Source organism: Camelus bactrianus, chromosome 1 (assembly GCF_048773025.1).
Source record: "Camelus bactrianus isolate YW-2024 breed Bactrian camel chromosome 1, ASM4877302v1, whole genome shotgun sequence".
Classification (NCBI taxonomy): Eukaryota; Metazoa; Chordata; class Mammalia; order Artiodactyla; family Camelidae; genus Camelus; species Camelus bactrianus.
In genome coordinates, this window is record NC_133539.1 from 130,040,666 (window position 1) to 130,060,568 (window position 19,903).

General features: G+C 41.2%; 1 long non-coding RNA gene across 7 annotated transcripts in view; it reads left to right on the top strand.

Annotated features, from left to right (window-relative positions):
* Positions 1 to 19,903, top strand: part of LOC141578975 (uncharacterized) — a 114,748-nt gene that overhangs the window by 10,395 nt on the left and 84,450 nt on the right. The window contains exon 1 of one of the 7 annotated variants that reach the window (XR_012509888.1): positions 15,800 to 15,980. The exons of the other annotated variants lie outside the window; for them this stretch is intronic. This is a non-coding gene — a long non-coding RNA (uncharacterized LOC141578975). Of the gene's footprint in view, positions 1 to 15,799; positions 15,981 to 19,903 lie in introns of those variants that run through there. 7 annotated transcript variants of the gene reach the window in all.

Here is a 19,903-nt window from a genome sequence, read left to right on the forward strand (position 1 = left end):
TGCTGCAGCGTAGGTCTGAGCTTTCTGTATGGAGTGAGGGTTTGATATCCAAAGTTAGCAAAGAAGGGTCAGATGGAGAAAATCGACGTTAACAATTTATTTTGGGGTTTCATTAGACAAGATGCACTATCGCTTAATGGCCCATATAACGTATGTAATTGAGTACAGAACATTGCATTCCTAACTTTCTAATGAGAGCTGTCTTGCATCGTAAGGTTGTCTGCTTTGGAAATTCAGCTCAGCCAGTAGGGCACCTGTCAGTGTGTTGGTGTGATTGCATTTACACAGTGCATGTAATCTGGGCTTCCTCTGCCCCAAACACTCCAGTGCAGAATCATAGGCTGTAGCCATCACTTAGTTATACAAATACTTCTACAACTATATGATACAAAAAAAAAAAAAAACAAAACAAAGAGAGAGAGAGATTGCCTTTATCAAATTTCCTTTGATTTTAATTGCAAACTGTTGTTGAGCAGCTCTGGTTTCCTTTGGATATGAATATGTACATTTCTTTGCATGTAACTTGGATTTTAGACTAGAACACCAACCTCTTGCTTTCCATGAGCCACAAAAATCATAGCCAAATGACATACGTATTAAACATTTTATTCTTTTCTTCTGAGACAGAATCCTTGAATCTGGGACTTGGGCTGTGATTTTGCTTTTTGCTCTTCCCACCCCTCTTATCGTCTCACTCCTTTTTCCCACGTGGCCTCCAAGAGGTCATGGTCTCAGAGGAGCAGGTGGACAAACACCAGTTGGTCGCCAAGCAGTCCTGCTGTAGAGGGAGCCCAGCCAAGAGCTAAAGGACATCATCAGAGAGGGCTTCCTTGAAGAAATGTGCTCTACATTCAGTTATGAGGACAGAGTAAGAGTCAGCCAGGAGAAGGAATCAAGAGGGTGACTCAGGTTGCAGGAGCAGCCCGGGTAGAGGCCTGGAGGCTTGTGGGGTGGGGACTCGGGGAGAGTGCACTGTGTGGTCCAGGGTGGAGGGTGCCCCTGCTTGGGAGGACACTGAAGTGGGCCTAGGGATGGAGGGCTTAGGAGGAGCTTGGTTTTTTACTAGAACTGACACAGAAGAGGCAGTGAAGTGTGTCAGCAGAAAGTGACCCTCAGGAGAGGTACTCCTGGTTTTGCTTCTGATGTTCTACAGAAAGAAGGGGTCAGGGTGGGCGAGAGCAGCTCTGCCCGTCCCTTTGAGACCCACCCCTTCATTCATTTATTCATAACACATGCAATTCTGAGTGTCCAGGGGAGAGAGTGTGGACTCACAGTAGTAAGCAAAATGTATTGCTTCTTGAGAGTTTAGCATTGTCAGAAGTTGTCTTAGCGTAGAATGTTCTAGGAACACAGCAGGGGCACCTAACCCAAAGTGTAGAGTTTCGAGGGAAGGAAGTCTCCCTTGACAAACAGTCAAAATGGGCTTGGAGGCAAGTGGGAAGTAGCAGCAGGTCAGGGGGCGCCTGAGGTCACTGGGGACCTGGGTACTGAGGTGAGGCTGGGCGAGCAGCGTCGGGGGTGGGGCTAGAACTCTACCAGGGAGCCTCTGAAGGGTTTGAAGTGGGGGTGATGTAATCAAATTTGTGCTTTGGGAAGGCTGTCCTGGCTCCGTGTGTGTGTGTGTGTGTGTGTGTGTGTGTGTGTGTGTGTGTTTGTGTGTGTGTGTGTGTGTGTGTGTGAGAAGCAGGGAAGAGGGGGAGAGTGCCACCAACTGGGAGGGTCATTAGAAGACCATTGACAGGCTGGGGGGCCACCAGTGGGAGAGGGGCGTCGGGGCTGCTTGGGGACGGCAGGGGCAGTGTGAATGCCGGATTACCTCATGGGGAGAGCTTATTAACGGGGACCCCCTAGCGGCACCTTGTGGCTGGAAGAAAAAGGATGCAGCCAGGTGGACTTTTCTCTTCTTCCCTGCCTTGTGTGATGATCTTAGCTCAGCCAACATTTGGAAGAGAAGAGCTAAGTTTCAGGGTAGCACAGGACATTGTTGAGCTCGTTCGAGTGAGATCTGATAGGATTTAGTCTTGTGTTGAGATCTGCATGTTCACTTAGCTAGAAACGTCCCGTCTTTTGGATTTCCATAGTGGTATTTATTCTTGATAAAGATTGCTTTCTTGGTGAGAGGAAATTTAATACAGCTGCTGTGTTTCTCAAAAAAAATCTTATCTTTTAAGAAATTTAATATTCAAAAGAATAGCAAAATTTAAAAATGATAAATTAAGGCTTTGGTGTAGTATCTTTGGTTTCTGAGTTAATGTAGAGTTAGAGCCTTTGCATTACTTAAATAGCACATTCCTGTCAGTATTTAAAGAGCTGTTAGTGAGCGCCCCAGGACCCACTTCTCAAAGCATCATTAAATCTTGCTCTGAAATAGTGAAGTCATAAAGGTCTTGTTGGCAGAAGCCAAATAGTTGGTTTATAATTTGCAGCATAGCACCCTTTATAAAATAATAATAGGTTCAAAATTAAGAAAGTGGAAAATAATTGATTTTTTTAAAGCTGAATCATAATCTTTCTTGTGTTAATGTTGCAACTGGAAATTTCGAAAAGAAAAATCCTACTGTAATATCATCTACGTGGAATACATATATGTCTATCACGTTTGCAATGTAACTGCGCAGTGGTTTTTGAAGTCAGGACCATTCCAGCTGAGTTACTGGCAGTGATGGTTGCTGGTTTTGAATGGAAGACCCTAAATTTGCTTTCTTAGCTTTATTCTTTTCTTTTCTGTTCTCTCTCTCTCTTTTTTTTTTTTTTTTTTTTTTGTAGTGAGAGGGCTCAGTTGTGCTTTGCCAGCATGATTTTGGGGCAATTTGGGGGCAGATATCGTGCACAAGCAGTGAGATATTTCCATGCATTTTACTTTCCGGACATCACCATGGAACATGTGGGGGTTTGTGCCTGCAGGCCGGGATGCTGCAGGACTCCCTGGTCCATCACCTTTATGTCTTGGAGCTGCTCCAGTCAGTGAATGACTTTCTGTGGCTTGGAGGTAAGGTGATCTGATGCAGATGATCAGATGTGTAACTAAGTACTGTTACTTGAAATAGAAAACCTATCAAAAATGGCTCTAAAATACAGAATGAGGGAGGAGAATTGGCTGAGCTGCTTGCATGGGGAATATTCTCAGGTTACTCCCTCATTGTGTCTCCTGTCACTCCCCCCCCCAGCCCTGCACGGCAGTCATCGTGAAGCAAGCATGCATTTTCTCAGAAACGCGCTGAATTACTTTGTGCCTCTGTTTGTTGGTTTTTTTTTTTTTTTTGAAAGCACATCTTGCCCTTTGCTTAAATGCCATCCCTGCCTAGTCACCTCTTACACTCATTCGTCTGGAGCTCGTCCATACATAGCTGCTGAATGGATGAACAGAATGTAGTATCTCCATGTTGTGGAACATTATTCAGACGTAAAAGTGAATAAAAAAGAAAAAATAAATATAGGGGAATATGAAAAAGGCCACCTGCTCTGGGAAGTCCACACTGACTGCTCAACCCGCACTTTTCCCTTTGAAACCCAATCACTTATGCTCCTCTCTACTTTTTTTGATAGTACTTACCACCTTCTAATAAACTTTAACACTTTCAAAAAAAAAAAAAGAGAGATGCTGATACCACTTCAACCTGGACGAGCCTTGATAACAGCACGTTAAGTGAAAGGAACCAGACACAAACGGCCACTTATTGTTGAATTCAGTGATCTGAAATGCCCAGAATAGGCACATGCAGAGGCAGAGGGCAGGTGATGGTTGCAAGGGGTTGGGTGGAGGGGGGTTGGGGAGTGATTGCTAGTGGCAGGGGTGTTCTTCTAGGATGATGAAGTGTTCTGGAAATAGATGGTGGTGAGGGCTGCACAACCGTGAGTGTGCAGAAGACTGCTGAGCGCTGTCTCTGGGAGTGCCTGTGGTTGGGGGCGGCTTTATTTTGTTCTCATCCGTGAAGAGTCATCTTGTGCTGAGGCCATTCTACTCCTATGAGTGGTGAGGGTCAGAGACTTTGCAGAGTCATGTGTTATTTTCCCACATGCTGAGTGTAGGCAAAAAAGGTTTAAGCCTGAGAAAGTGCTCCATCTGCAGAAACGTCTTTTAGTTTTGCATGGTGTAAAATTTTTGAGAGCTTTTTAATCGTTGAGGACAGCCTGTGGGTGGGAAACAGCCCGTGAATCCTGGGTGAGTCCCGGAAGAGCTGCGCTTCCCTCCCTGACATGGGTGGGGATTTCACCCCCGTTCAGGCAGTGAAGGGCCCAGACCCGAGAGCGGAGTTGACAGTCGTGAATATTTACATGTATCCGCTGCTTCATCTTGGATATTAATTTCAAGCTGAGTCAGTATGTGGCGGCAGCCTCATCCTACATCAGGAACCTATAGTATCTGCTCTTTGAGGTGAAGACCTGACAGACTTGATTATTTAACAGTCTCCCTTGAATTGATATGTCAGATTCCTTTGTCAATAATAGAACAGCAGAATTATAGACGTCCTTTATTGCCGATGTGACCTGGAGCAGGTTTAGTCTCTGTGCCTCAGTGGCCTTATCTTCGGTTGGGGAAGATGATAACAGTGCTTCCCTCAGAGGGTCTGGTGAGGGGGGAGTGAGAAGCACAAAGGGAGGACTTACACGTGATGCTCATGAATGACCGAATTTAGTGCTCCCAGCCTGTTGAGGCCTCAGGGGCAGAGATGGCAGAACAGACCATTCGTAGCCGGAGCTCGATCCGTGTTGGCAGCTGTTATGATCAGGATCACCCCTGTGGGTTATCAGGCAGTTTTAAGACTTGGTAATATGAATTCATGAATAATGTTAAAAGATTAGACAACTCAGATCCGGTTTACATAGTTCTCAAGATTTCCTGTGAGAAATGGATATTTTTTTCCCCATCTTAAATCTGAGTTGATTCTCTAAAAAAATTCTGCATTCCTCCACCTTTTTGAGTTAATTCTCCATTTCTTAAAAAAAAAGTTTTTAAATGGAGTTACTGGTGTCTGAACTGAGGGCCGCATGCATGCTGAGCACATACTCTCTCAAGTGAGGTATAATCTCCCCCCTGATTTTTTTTAAACTTTAGTTTCTTTGTATGCAGAGGTTAGTGACCTCTAATTCTTTTTCTGGAGACTTGTCCATGAACCTGTAAATCTATAATTAGTGGACAAAATTTGATTTATTAAAAAAATCAATGGAACATTCTGCAATCCATTCAAAAGGAAATGCTCATTGACATAAAATGTTTCTCCTTTATGGTGATTTCTAATTTTTGGTCTGCCTTAACTTATTAAAAGTAATCCTCATCATCATAATGAGCAAGCTTGCTCTGAGTGGACACTTACCTAAGGCTAAAATGCTTTCCTCATGTTTTAATTCATAGCAGGTGTTTAAGGGTAGGTATCAGTGTCTCCTTTTCTGCAGCTGAGGGGTTGAGAGACGGGGCAGCTTGTCCCAAATCTCACGCAGCTGGCGCTGGCAGGCTCAGGGCTGGAACCCAGGCTGCACAGGATGCATTCTCAATGGCTCCTCTGATCAGCCCCAAGTTGAGTGGTTTCCCGAACTCCTGTGAGTCCATAAATGACCGATTTTAGCGATCTCAGCTTCATGAAGCCTTCAAAGGAGAGACACCAGTGAGAATGTTAGACAGAGTGGCATAAATTAAAATTGTACATTTTCACAAATGTTGCTTTCTCAGGCAATGAGTTAAAAACTTTATATTTTTTTTATTTTAGTGCTCTGTAAACACTAAAATCAAAACATTAAAAATGATTATACTGCAAAATTGGAGTGGACTTTGAAAGTCCAACCATTTCTAATGATGTTGCTTGTTTTTCTCTAGTGGTGCTTATTGACAGAAAAATTTACAAAGACTGAATTGTTTCTATGTAGTCTTAGTATGGAGGAAAGTTTTGTCAGTGAATATTGTAAGTAAAATCTTTAATCTTTTCTTTCCTGATGATGAATATGTAAGTTGTTTTCATGGCTTAAGTACATTTCCTCATTTGTGAAATTTGAGTGATGCCCTTTACCTTGTTTGACTGTGAGATGTGGACGCCTTGTATATGAAGCACCCAAGAGCTGCTTAGTAAAAATATGCTGTCACAAGGACAGATAGTTTAGAAGGATCAACTCTGAATACTAAAGAGGGTGGCTTGTTTCTGATGCATATTCAATATGCATATTTATGAATATATGAATATGGCTTAAAGTAACAAGGATTCAGGGTTTTGTGTGTGTGTGTGCAGTATGAAGTTTTAATGAAATCTTTATCATTCTAGTGAGACAGGGACTAGTTAAATCACCTTAAGCAGACGGCCTTGAATATTATTTACACAGAATGTGTGTTGTTACAACTCAGAATTCATGTTGCCGTGTAACCATCCACTCAGACATTTAAATTCGTAGGAATCTGACCAGAATCATTAAGTTTAGAAAAATCTACATTGATCATTTTCAGGGAATAAGCTTCTCTCTTTTGTGATTAAAGAAAATTTTGATTTATTTTTCTGCACTCTTAATAGGTTTTAAAATATCAAAACATTGATTTGACTTGTCACTTTTATTAATAGAATAAATCTCATGCTGTTTTAATGTGCAAATAAATGTTTTTGAATTTCAATACACTTGTATGCTTTCCTGGATCTTTGAGAAGTATTTTGCAAGATACCTAGATTAATTACTGTTGGAAAAATACAGACGTGACTTTTATGAATATAGGCCTAGTACAGATCTGTTGGTTTTTGCTACAGTGCAAGACATGAGGCCTAGGAGAGATTTGCTGCTGATTGCCAGGAGGACAGATCCCAGATCTCAGTCTCCCCTCCTGTAAAATGAAGTGGCTGGACTGGATTCTTTCCTCTACTAAGAAGTTTCCATGAGCCTGTGTCTTTTGTTTATATTCAGGAGTATTAGCAATGTCAGATTAAATACTGAATACACCTCCCTTCCCCGAAGCAAAGTGCAGTATGTGCTACATAAGATATAATTATCTGATTCTTCTTTCTGATCCAACAGGCAATTTTTGTGTTGCATCTTTCCCAGCAACCTGGAAGGTGTATTTAGCCATAGGTGGTGCTGTTGCACCTTCTAACAGTCTTAATATTCCTTTTGCAAAAGAAGGTTTAACAAATGTTATTTTGTTTTGATTCCGTTGCTTAGTGCTTCAGAATAGCACAATGTCCATTATGTCTATCTACCTGGAAAAATTATTCTGCTTATGTCTTAGACTTATTCTGTCATCTCGCTGTGAACTTTTCAGACTTGCTGTGCAAACAATGGCAAAATCGGTCTTTTCTTCCAGTGTTAGCAACCAGTGAGCCGGAATTTTATAAAGCAGCTAAGAGCGGCCTCTGGAGCACCTTAAAGCTGGAAAGTGTACTGAGTTCCCTGAGTATTCACCCAGCAGCTGTGTATCATTTGTTGGGAGGTGATTTTGTACATATAAGAAGGGGTGTAGTTTTTTGTCTTCGGTTTGCGTGCACGTGCTGCCACTGAGCAACGTGAGCCTGAGTTAGTTTGCTCTGAGTTTTTCCCTCGTCTGTGAGATGGGGACGCTCGTATCTGCTTTGCAGAATTGTGAGAATTAGAAATTATGTAAAGTGTTTAGCACAGTGGGAATGTCAAAGGGCTCATAAAGTTTAGCTCCTGTTTTGTATGAAGCCATCATTTTACAGTCTTTGGCAGTTACTAAGAAACAGGAAAATAAGAAAAGCTGGTTTTATGCTGAAAGATATTTGAGGAGGTTCCATAGTTCCTATACCCATAATTTAGCATCAGCAGGGTCAGGACAGTTACACAGTCGCCCTGAACCAATGTTAAGCCACAGAATTTTTTGTTACTTCATATATATTGGGGCTTAATGGGACCCAATACATATACACATGTTTTCTCCAGCAGCCAACTGAGAGATGACACAGAAGAACAGGCAGGCGATAAACGGCTCCTGTATTACTGATGAAGCCACGTTCTCCATGAACTTCAGGGCTGTGGGAAAATGCGTGTCATGATACTGTGCCCCAGAACTAGAGACTCATGCAGTCCCAGTTAGCTCTGGGCCACAGTGAGCCTTCCCTTAAGAGGATCTGCCCCATCATGCACAGGGCTGCCTGCCATGGAGCTGAGCATCCCGGGTGCTTCCCAATGGTGGCCAACACTGGAGGGAAAGGAAAGGTTTCATATGCCCTGCTTGTAGATCCGGACTCACACCTCAATCTGTTAGTGTGAGGAGGGCTAGCCGTTGTCCAGGGGTCAGGGGTGTGAAGGGAAAAACACTCTCCATGGACCAGATTGTGGAGGAGGCATCCCTTCCCTCAGTTTAAACAGGTGGTGGGATGCAACAGAAGGGTGCTCCCCAAGAGTTTATAAGAGGGGAAATAAGGATTTCCTTTGGGACTCAGACTAGCCATGAAACACAGAAGATGATTAGAAGGGAGATTTGTAAATCACTTTCTTATTAAATTCACATTTGTTGAGCAACAAAAATGTGCTACATTCTTTTCTGAGCGTTTTACAGAAATGAATCCTTCAATCTTCACAACAAGTGAGTAAGGAAGGTTTGATAGTTATCCCAGGTTTACAATGTGGAAATTGAGGCACGGATAGAGTAAGTAAGTTGGCCAAAGTCACAGAGCTAGTAAGTGACAGAGCTGGTATTTAAACCCTGGCTGTCTGGTTTCCAGGCTCCCAGGGATGGGCTTTGGGTGTTTAGAGGTATCTGCATCCCTGGATATCTGTACCTCTGTGCATCACTTAGCCCAGAAAGGACAGGGAAAGGAGAGTTACACAGGTGCTCACAGTCGTGTCTCAGCCACAGTCCACGGACAGTGCACTGTGATTGGCGTTAAATGTCTTCTGGGCAGCAGATCTTTTCGTATAACAGAAATTTAGTCCATTCAGTTAATCTAGAAACCCTTCCTGCTCTGCTTCTGTCCACTCTTGTCATGTGACTGCCTGCCTGTGATTGGGCTGTTGAGGAGAATCTGTACTCATGGTTGAACTCTGATATTTCAGTCTGGTTTGTAGTTTCACATTTCCTGTTACATTAATAAATTAAATTTCTGGTTTTCTTGCATCAGTCTCTCATGAGTTTGGTTAATGTGAAACCAGTCCATGGGAGCCCAGGTGTGCTGACGGTATAATTTCTGAGCACGTTGTGGCACTTCTACCTGTGCGGACCTGCGTGGAAGATTTCTGCACAGCAATGACCCAGGCACTCATCTATAAACGCTGGGCGTGCTTGCTGTTAGATAGTACATTATTCCCAAAACAGGGACCTGGCTGATCTGGTGGTCTGCTTTGTAATGAAGATATCTAAAGAATTTATCTTGTTCCCCTCTCCCCATGTCTCCCCTAAAGGTAAACTAAGCCTTTTTACTCATTGCGGATTCTACAATCTCTGCCTCATCCCATCTTTCACGAAGTTCCTCCTTACTAACACACAACTGTTAAAGACTATTTCCTTTGATTATACACAATAAATATGGGAGCATTTGAGAGGTTCTTGGAGTTGGCTCCCTAATCCCTCTCGCTTTCTTTCCTTTTTCCACAGTCTTGAGTAATTCATTCCATGTTGGTAAGACTTCTGCCAGCCAGAACCCACAGTTCCAGGTGAGAAGGATGCAGACTTTATCTCTCCTACCCGAGGGAGAGAGAGAAGAGAATTGAGGTCTGCTCCCCCGTGGTCCCTTTCTGCCCCAGGGCCACTCATGTTCACCTGCAGACTTCTGGCCTCTGCTCACAAGGCCTCTGTCCCAGGACTGACTGCAGCCTTTTCTTCCCTTGTCTATATTTCCTGTGCCTTTCAGAAGTTGGTCTCTTCTCTGCAATTCAACCCTGGCGGATGTGATGGTGGTCAGCGAGCTGGTGGGCAGTCATTTGGTGACTCCCAGGAGCCATGATGATTCTCCTGAGTCTCTCATTCGGGGTTACAAAACTGTCGAGCACCGGAGGAAGCCCATTCACGTGAGGTCAACACAACATCACATCACTTTCATTTTGTTTTTGAATTTTCAGTGGAGAAAGTATTAGTAGGAAACTGTTCCAGATTTTCGGCCGCCTGCTTTCCTCACCATTATTTCCTTGTTGGCTCTGGCGCTTGTTTAAAGAACCAGGTTTCTTCTCTGGTCATTTGTAGCAGCTGGGCTTGCCGAATCCTTGATCTGCATTTGAAGCAGAATGCTTCTTTGTGATGTCAAACTGATTTTCCTTGTCATGTCTTAATAATTTGTGTACACTCATCAATTGTTTCAAGTGAAATGCTCTTTTCCAATTTCGGTTAACTCACATTTGCTGAACTCCTGCTTTCATGCTGAGGGCAGTTTCTTCTTCCTGTAATAAAATTTAGCAATTTGCATTTACTATGGGAAGGTAACTGGCTGGAGGTGCTTTTTTTCTTACCAGTTTTAATAACAATTCACCCATTAAAATGTACCGTGGTTTTTACTCTATGCCCAGAATTGTTCATCCCTGTCAATCTTAGAAAATTTTCATCCCCCCAACAGGAAGCCCCTTACGCATATGCAGACATTCCCATCTTCCCCATCCTCCCACAGCCTCAGAAAGCCACTTTTCTCTCTCTGTGGATTTGCCTGTGCTGGAAATTTCATGTAAATCGAGTTACTTCATGTAAGTGGAAGCATCTATTGTGACTGACTTCTTTCACACTGAGTAACGTTTTCAATATTTGTCCAAGTTGTGGCCTGGGTCAGTACTCTATGCCTTGCTATTGCTGAATAATATTCCACTGTATGGCTGGGCCCCTCTGTTTACCCATTCATCACGTGATAGACATTTGTATTGTTTCTGCTTTTTGGCTGTGATGAGTAATGGCGCCGTGAATATTCCTGTAGGAGTTTTTATATGAACATTTGTTTTCAGTTCTCTTACGTGTGTGCTCAGGAAGCAAAATTGCCTGGTCATTCAGAAACCAAATGTTCAACTATCTAAGGACCTGCCAGGCGTTTTTCCAAAGTGGCCAGTCTGTGTTACATCCTCACCAGCAACGGCTGCGACCTCTGCATCTTCTGTGTCCTCATTAGTGCTTGTTACTATTTTTTTGATTATAACCTATTGTAGTGAGTGTGAAGCGGTTTCTCCTAGTGGTTTTGACTTGATTTCCCTTACAGCTGATGATATTGAACATCGTTTCTTTGTGTTTGTTGGCCATTTGTATATTTTCCTTGAAAAATACTTTTCAGATAATCTATTCATTTTTTAATTGAGTTGCCTTTTTATTGTTGAGTTGTAGGAGGTCCTTTTTTTTTTTTTATATAGATACAAATTCCTTATCAGATAAATGATTTGAAAAAATTTTCTCCTGTGTGTTGTTTTTTCACTTTCTGTATGGTGTCATTTGAAGCAAAGTTTTTAATTTTGATGAACTTCAATTTATCTCTGTTTTCTTTTTTCCTTGTGCTTTTGTGGTAATATTTAATATCTGAGGTATTTTATTTAACCTTTTATATATAAAATAACTTAATTATTAGGACCGTTCTAGGAGACGGGTGCTGTTGTTGTCCCCAGTCTATGGATAGGAGACTGAGATTCAGAAAATTTCACTGACTTATCAGTGTCAAAGCTACACAGTGCTGTTGGAATTCAGACCCTCATGTTTGTCCCAAGTATCTGTGATCCTCACCACCATGCTCCACTCCTTCCTGGAACCGTTAATGAAAAAGTCTTTACTTTTTTGATTTCTTGTTAGTTTTTTTTTTCTCATTGGGGCTTCATCTCCTCATTTCCTTAAAGAGATCAGTGTAGGTTTATTTTAGGTCTCTTGTAGGCAGAAGCATTGCTAACAGTTAACTTCGTTATTACTCACTCCCCATTGATGGCTTTTGCTAATTGACCTAATCAAGTCATGCTTAAGTCTTTCCTTCTCATGACACTAACAACAGAGTCATGACTTACTGAATGCTCAAAGCAGAAAGTACTTGATTGATTTTATTTTGCTAACCAATCAAACCAATCAAATAAATACCCGGTGTTGAAACATACGGTAAGCCCTCCAGAATAGGGTCACTGTCTTCCTTGTGTTTCATTTGTTTGGTCACAGTGTCTGGATAGTGCCTTGCTGTCCAGCAGTTTTGTTAGGATACGGTGCTTGTGAATCATTCTAAGGACAGAATTTTGACAACAGACTGTGTTGTTCATTTCACGGGGGAAAAGTTAATATAGAAATACTGCTCAGATCTATTTTAAAATTAAGTTTGGAAATTTGAGAAGAGTTCAAGAAACCATACAAAGATCTTTTTCACTAATTTTAGATCTATCTTAGACAAATTATGGTTACATAGCAGAGTAACTTATCAAGTAGATTTGACAAGAGGAGTGTATAATTGATTATTTGTTTTAGTTGAAATATTCTACCTGGGATAAAATATTCAGTGCCCATAAATGAACAAATATGTTTGTATTTCTATGCAACATGGGAGTAGACTTCTTATGTTTCTATATAATATATATGACTGTGTGTTTTATTCTGTCTGTCAGTGTTTTTATAGTTTTTCAGCAATGTTGTAACTTTGGAATTCTTCTAAGAAAATCACCTCAGATTCTAGTGCAGTTTGTACTGTGTATGCTGTCTTATGCATGGGATTCCACTGTCCCCTTAGTGAGGAATTTCCTCTCCTCTTGTGTTAGTATCAGAGTTAAAGGAACTGTGATTTCTAGGCCTTTGCTTTCCATGTGTTTGCACTTGGGTGTCAATCACAATTTTCCCTTTCTTGAGTTTTCATTGTTCAATTAGAATTTTTGAAAATAACGTAATTTGTTGCATCGGTCTCCCTAGAAACTTGATGTGTTTGTGCTTTTCAGTTTTCAATTAATGAAAAATGTAAATACACTCTTGTTTTTAAGTAGTCCTTTTTCACTAGATATTTGTTTACCTCTTTATAGTTAAAATATTTTTTTCCCAATGAGTGAATCGGTGTGTATATTTTAAAAGAAACTTTACTTTTTATTCTTTTTATTGTAACAGATATATTCATTGTAGAGAATTTAGAAAATAAGGATAAACACAGTAATAACTTCACAATGGCCTCTAATCTCACCTGGAGATACAGTTGTAAGGATTGAAATTGAGAATTACAAGTCCTCTTAAATTGTTCTTCTTTTTCAAGTACGATTTGGTTACTGAGACCCTTGAATTCCCATATGAATTGTAGCAGCAGCTAGTCAGTTTCTGCAGAGAAGCCCGCTGGGATTGTGATCGAGACCACGTTGAATATACGGATCGCTTTGAGGAGCACTGCCATTGCAAGAGCTCTGACTTCTGATCCAGGAATATGCGTGGTGTGTCTGTCCAGTTATTTAGGTCTTCTTTAATTTTTTTTTCAACAATGCTTTGAGTTTACAGAGTTTTATTTTACTTTTTGTTTTTTGCCTTTATACTGAGGACAAGTGTGCAAGGTACCAGAATCAGAAGTGTATTTGAGCCCCGCCACTTGCTGCCACAATGGTCACTGTGCACTTGCTTCACCGCTCTACAATCTTGCACAGAATAGGACCTCAGTAACTCTCTCTCTCTCTTGAATGATTGTATGATTGTTGGATGATGCTTGAAAGTCCTTGTGATGATTTTATTTCCCCAGCGTTTCCCCACTTCTTTACTATGCCCTTTCTCTTCCTTTCCTCCAGCCTGGGTTTCAGTCTACCTGTGGCATTGATTTTTCTTGTCTGTAGACACTACCTTTCCCTGGTTCACGATCATTTTACATGTGGGCTGTGGAAAATTGCTAGATGTCCAGAAAGAGCCAATCGATTGCATGCTAGTATTTTTAGAGAGTGTTGCTGTTTTATCGATTGAAATTAAATCAGGTTGACCCCCTGAGCCTTCCCGTGAGCTGTTTTCGCCTTCCTACAGGTGATACTGCTCTGGTTGCTGAATGTGCCCTTTCCCCAGACTTGGTTTTGGAGTTAAGTCACCATCAGTGGAGCCCTCTCTTTAAAAGATGAAGAGAAAATTTGCTCCTTCTCCCTGGTTGGGGACTTGGATGAGATGAGGTACCAGATAAAGAATGGAGCCCCACCTCATTCTAACACCCGCTCGTTCCATTCCTTTCTCCAGGGAAAAAGAGTACAATTCAACACTATAAACATTGATTGTGAGCTAATGAGATAGGACAACCGATCATTTATTAAATATCCTTTCATGCCAGAAACAAATGTATTATACACACAAAAAGCACACAAAGCACGGTAGTAACGTGATTACACACGTGGGTCCGAGTTTGAGTCCTGCTCTGGAGTGACCAGTCCTGAGAGATGGAGAAATGTTAGGTCAGCTTAGCTTCTCCCGGACTTGTTTGCTGTCCTGCAAAGACGGGCTTGCTAGGCGTCCCTCCCCCTTAGAGGTGCTGTGGGGTGTAACTGGCGCGTGGGCAGCCCGAGCACAGCTGCTCATTCCTCGTAAGGGCAGGATAGCATAGCTTCTGTGATTACGGCTTTAAGACCGTCCCGTGTAGACTCTTAGTGCTCGGAAGGGATGCCTTGTGGTTTGGAGATGGGATTCTCACTTCTGTAAATACCCAAGGATTGTGTTATTGGGCCTTGCTGATTTGAATCTATTCTTTAGAAAGTACATATTGTAGATATATTTTTCAAGCATGCATGCTTTTTTCTTTTATTATTTATAGTTCTACCCTCTCTCTTGGTGTGACTTTTCATGGAATCCAGGAAACAGTCCTAAGCCACCTGCCTCTTCACACTTCTCCGTGGTGATTTTCTTCCCTGACTAGAAGAGGGTTCTGCATAGGAAATTTTCTTTGTTCCCCTTTTCTTGGAGTCACTCTGTCTGTCTGCCCATTTCTCACCTGTCCATCTGTCCATTTATCTACCCACTGAATCTTCTGACATGTTCCAAAAAGCATTTCAGGCAGCTTACAGAAGAACAGATACCAAATAAACAGGTGAGAAAATGGGGCCAAGTTCAGACAGTGAGGCTAGGAGGCAAGCCTGTGTGAGGGTTGCAGGCATGAGAGACACGCGTCTGCCTTGTGACTTATAAGATCGACAGCAACAGTGTGCCTGAGGCTCCCAGCAGACACAGGGAAACAGGGTTTGTGGGAGATGCTCACTGGCTGCGAAATAAATAAGTGGCTTAGGAGATGCCCAGCCTTTCCAGCTACTAAGGCTTAGGAGAATATTTTGAGTTTCTTCCAAAATCAGAATATTGCATCTTTTCTTTTTTCAGAGATCTATGTATAGTTTGTTACATTCTATACCTGGAAATTTCTCCAAAACTGCTTCCCACATGATTCCCATGGCTCGGGAATGGGGTGGTTATGCTCATTGACGGGGGTTGGCCAGAAACAGAAAATGACAGCCTCAAAGGAACCTGGGATTTGTCAGTTATGTTTTGTCAGTACTGTAGAGTTCAAACTCTTTCACAGTATCTCTCCATCTGAGGCGGCAGCGTGCTCTCTTACCAGCATCAGGAGCTCAGGACCACAGGATGGTGCGGGCTGAATGCACTGCCGTCAAGACAGCTGTGCTAGTCACTGCAGGTGTGGTTGTTTTACATACGGCATTTCATGTTCTTTACTAGAATGTTTCAACAGGGAGTTAATTAACTGAGTCAATTCACATTTAATAAATATGATGCTTTGTTGAAAAGACAGTTATAGGCAGAATATAAGCTGTAAAGACTTTAAAAACCGTTTCATTACTGAAATTTCTGTAGGGAAGATACTCAGTTTATCTTATTTATTCCTCTCTTTTAAAGTAACAAAGAAACAAGACAGAAAAGGCAGAGGATGGTTTCTGTTCTTCCTCTCCACTTGCAGGTGCCCTCACCTCCAGTAACATCCATCCAGACACCAGCACTGACACTGGCCGTGCTCACAACTGCCTCAGACCTGAAGACACAACTGACAAATAGAAGGGGGCGACGCCCTGTTACAGCAGGTGCTCTCACTTTGTGGGTCCTTATGTAACTGCACGATGTTAATCAGGATCGCCCATTCTACATTGTGTAGCGCTGCTGCGGTGTCTCCTAGTTACTTGTTTCTGTAAGTATTCATGTATTATTCCCCAATGCGTGGTACTACACGCCTAAAAATGATTTTTTCAGATGAAAAATAATTTGCATTTAATATAATAAGTCTGAAAAAAGGGGCAAAAGAGTCTATCCTGGTCCCGCTACTCAGAGATAATAATTAACAATTTAACATTTATTTTCTGTTCTTTTCGTCAGTGTGTATCAGCTCTGTCATAAAAACCAGTGAGCACTCTGTCCCTGTTTACTGTGCGGAAATCTCCATTTTCCATTCGGCTTATTACATGTTTTTCTACAATATTCTATCTCCCCTGGCATGATTTTTAATGACCAGTGTAGCATTCTGTCTTAAGGAATGCATCGTCCATTTTACTTCGGACTTAAATAAACATTTAAATTCCAAGTATACTTAACTGAAATACTGAAAAGAGAACTGTGGTGGTACAGGAAGGCCCCTAACTCACTTCCCATTATTTCCTGAGAGTAAAAGCTGTGGAAAATTTGGTATATATATTTCATGACCTTTATGCCTATGAGATACATATATATACACATATGAGAAATCAATGTATAGGTGTGTGTATATATGCTTTATTTAAAAATGAGACCATACTATATGTTTTTCTGCAGCTCACTTTATTCACTCAGGGGTATATCATAGACGTCCTCCCACTCCAGACTCACCCGGTCCTTTCAGATAGATTGGAGGGGTCTCCTGATGTGCGGGTGTCGTCTCTTGTCCACGGACACATTTGGTGGGAGAGTGCTGTGGACAAGGCCCTGGACCAAGGCGAAACGCCGGCTCCCTCAGCGCCCGCAGCTCGCCTTGATTTACCGTAACATTGTCTTAATGGTGGACAGTTAAGTTTTCTCCACTTTCCACTGTCAGAAAGAATGTTTGACTTGCATCCTTCTTGTACAGACATTCCTGTGATCTTGTATGTATATTCCTTTAGTTAAGGCTTCTGGAAATTTAGTCCCTGGATGTGACACTTACATTCATCACAGACTCCTTTCAAGTGACTCTAGAAATTCCTTCTCCATTGGGGAATGAAAAAATGCACAATTACTTATGTAACCAATTCTCTATCGCTGGATATTATTTCACTTCAGTTTTTCTTCCCACCTTTGTAAACAGTGCTGTGTAAATGCCCTGATGGATACATCTGTTTGGACTGATTGTTTTTTTCTAAAGGAAACGATTCCTAGAAGTGGAGTTGAGTCAGTGTGTATGTACGTTTTTCAGAGTTTACATATCCATTGATATGTCATCCTCTGAAAAAGTCGCTCATGATTTGTTCTCCAACAGATGGACACTAACTAGAATATCTTAAAAATATTCGCCAATATGATAAGCAAAAGTGCTTTTTCATCGTTTTAGTTTGCATTTGATGACCAGTGAAATTTTGAGCTTTTTTCACTCATTAGCCTTTTGAATTTTTTAAAATGAATGATTCATTTTGTCCTTTGCAAACATTTAAGTGAGGGAGCTTCTTGTTGCTTTGTGACAGCTCTTTGTATGTTATGAAAATTTACTTCGTGACTTCATCAACATGTATCACAGAGTTTTTTCTTGTCATTTCTTTCCTTTCATTTTGTTCAGAAAGTTTTTTTATTCTTGTTGTGGCTCAAACTACTCTTAAGATAGTAAATGTCTTCCTTGTGGGTTTTATCTTTGACATTCTTAGAAATACTTCCTTATAATGGAATAAATCTCTTCTGTAAGTTTTTTTAATCTCTAAGGTGGTGATTATAATAGTACTTGTTATAGTGAGGAGAAGTTGAGTTAATAAGAGCAAAGGGTTGTATTTGCTGTTATTAGTACTTTTTAATATTTACATCACTATGTGCAATTTATCTTGTGGTCATTATGACAGGAATAGAATTTATTCTTTCTAGGTGATTCTGATTGTCCCAGGACAATTATTGAATTCATACTTTTCTCTTTGATTTGAAATCCCATCTGTACAAAATAATTACATACACTAGAGTCTCTTTTTGAACTCATGGTTCCTTTCTGTCAATCTCCCTTCCTTACTCCAGCACCATATCTTACATATTGTAAAAATTTATTTAATCACTGGCAATCTGATTTTTTTTTATTCTTTTCATCCATCCCAAATTTTCTTGTCTACTATTATGACTTTATTATTCCTGAAGGGTTCCAAAATATTTTGTTCAAGTTAAAAAAATCAGATTGGAATTTTCATGGGAGTTTTTAGTAAGTTTTGAATTATTCTTAGGAGAACTTACATCTTTACAAAACTGCTTTCCTCCATGCAATATGTTTATGTCTCTACATTCATACCTCTTACTTTAACACTCAGTATAGTCCTGAAGTTTCTCCATTTAGAACATGGGCATTATTTTTGAATTTATTCCAGTTTATTGTTTATGTTTTTGTTAATTTTGTGAGAATTTTTTGCTATTATATATTTAAATGCTTAAAACTGACATTTAGAAAGGAAGATTCGGTTTGTCAATACTCAATTTGTAACTTGTCATTTAAAATTGTAAGTATTAAGCACTTGTTCCAGAATCCTTTCTTTTCTGTTTTTAAAAATTTGTTTCCAAGATTTTCAAAATGGTCATAGCTAAGTAGTAGTATAGGTGGGGAGACAGATGGAGAGAGGTAGTGTGGCTCATGTACAGACTGTGAGCAGTTTCATGGCTGCCTTTAGGCTGGAGAAGCTGCAGAAGAGCCCAGGTTAGACCGGGGGTGGCTTTGTATGCACTTGAAAGCCAGCTCTCCTGCCTGTATGGTGAAGCCTAGTGGGCGTGGCAGGTAGATGATCAAGGTCCGATGGAGGTCATTGGCTGCACAGAGCGCTGTGTCTGTGAGAACTGGCTAACATTACCATGGGAAATGCTTGGCGCCAGGAACACTGCAGGGGAGCTGGGGAGCCTGTGTGTTAAGGATTTTCCAGTCCTGGGAATGGGAAGAGCAGACTCTGCATTCAGATCTGAGTTTGAATTCATCCTCTTTAGTTTACTGGTCCCCTGAATTTTGTCAAGTTATACATCCTCTTTGAACTCCTGTTTTCTTGTCTCTCAAAACAGGAGAATTACGGCCTGCTGCTAGAGTGTTTGATCAGTGTAAATGATTTGTGTCTATAAGATGCCACTTACAGCCACAATCTCAGTGAGAAATGGGTTGTCGCCTCTTCTTCTGCAACTCAGTGCTCGATAAGACATCGGGGGAAAGCCAGTCCCTTATTTGTTGTGATGCAATGAGGAACAAAATTAACGTCTTGCCTTTCCCTAGCAGTATTCTTACTTCTTTGTTTCATTTACCTCTTTCCTCCTTTACTCTCCCCTTTCACCTCCTCCACCAAAAGAGACTGAGACTGAGAACACTAGATTCAAATTACTTTAAATGTTGGCTCATCCCCATGAAATTACAGTGACATTAAAAAAAATCTGTACACAACCCAGACGATTATATTTGATTTATACACACACACACACACACACACACACACACACACACACACACACACACACACAATCAGGATGCCTCCCGTTTGCTGAAGGAGAAGGACCACTTTTTCTGAGTTTTCATTCACTGAGCTTGAGAGGAAAGTCTCTTAAGCAGAAATTCACCTGGCTTCGTGCATGGTTTTTTAAATTGGATTTCTGCTTTGTGTCCATAGAAATATTCTCCTATTAGAAGAGGGGAAGTGGAGACATAGATATTCTGCTGAGATATTGGTGTCATCGTATTTGAGTTGGAAAGGACTTATGACAGCATAGAGTTGTAAGTTTTTATGGGTGAGAATCCATGATAGTGTAACTTGGACAAGAACCCGGGTCTTCTGTCTTCGTGTCCACGTGGATGAAGAGGAAACTGGGTGGGGGATGGCAGGGATCCTTCTTGCATGAGTTCCAGGGTCTTGTTAGTTTTCATTGTTCATCTGCCTTTAGTTTATGTCCATG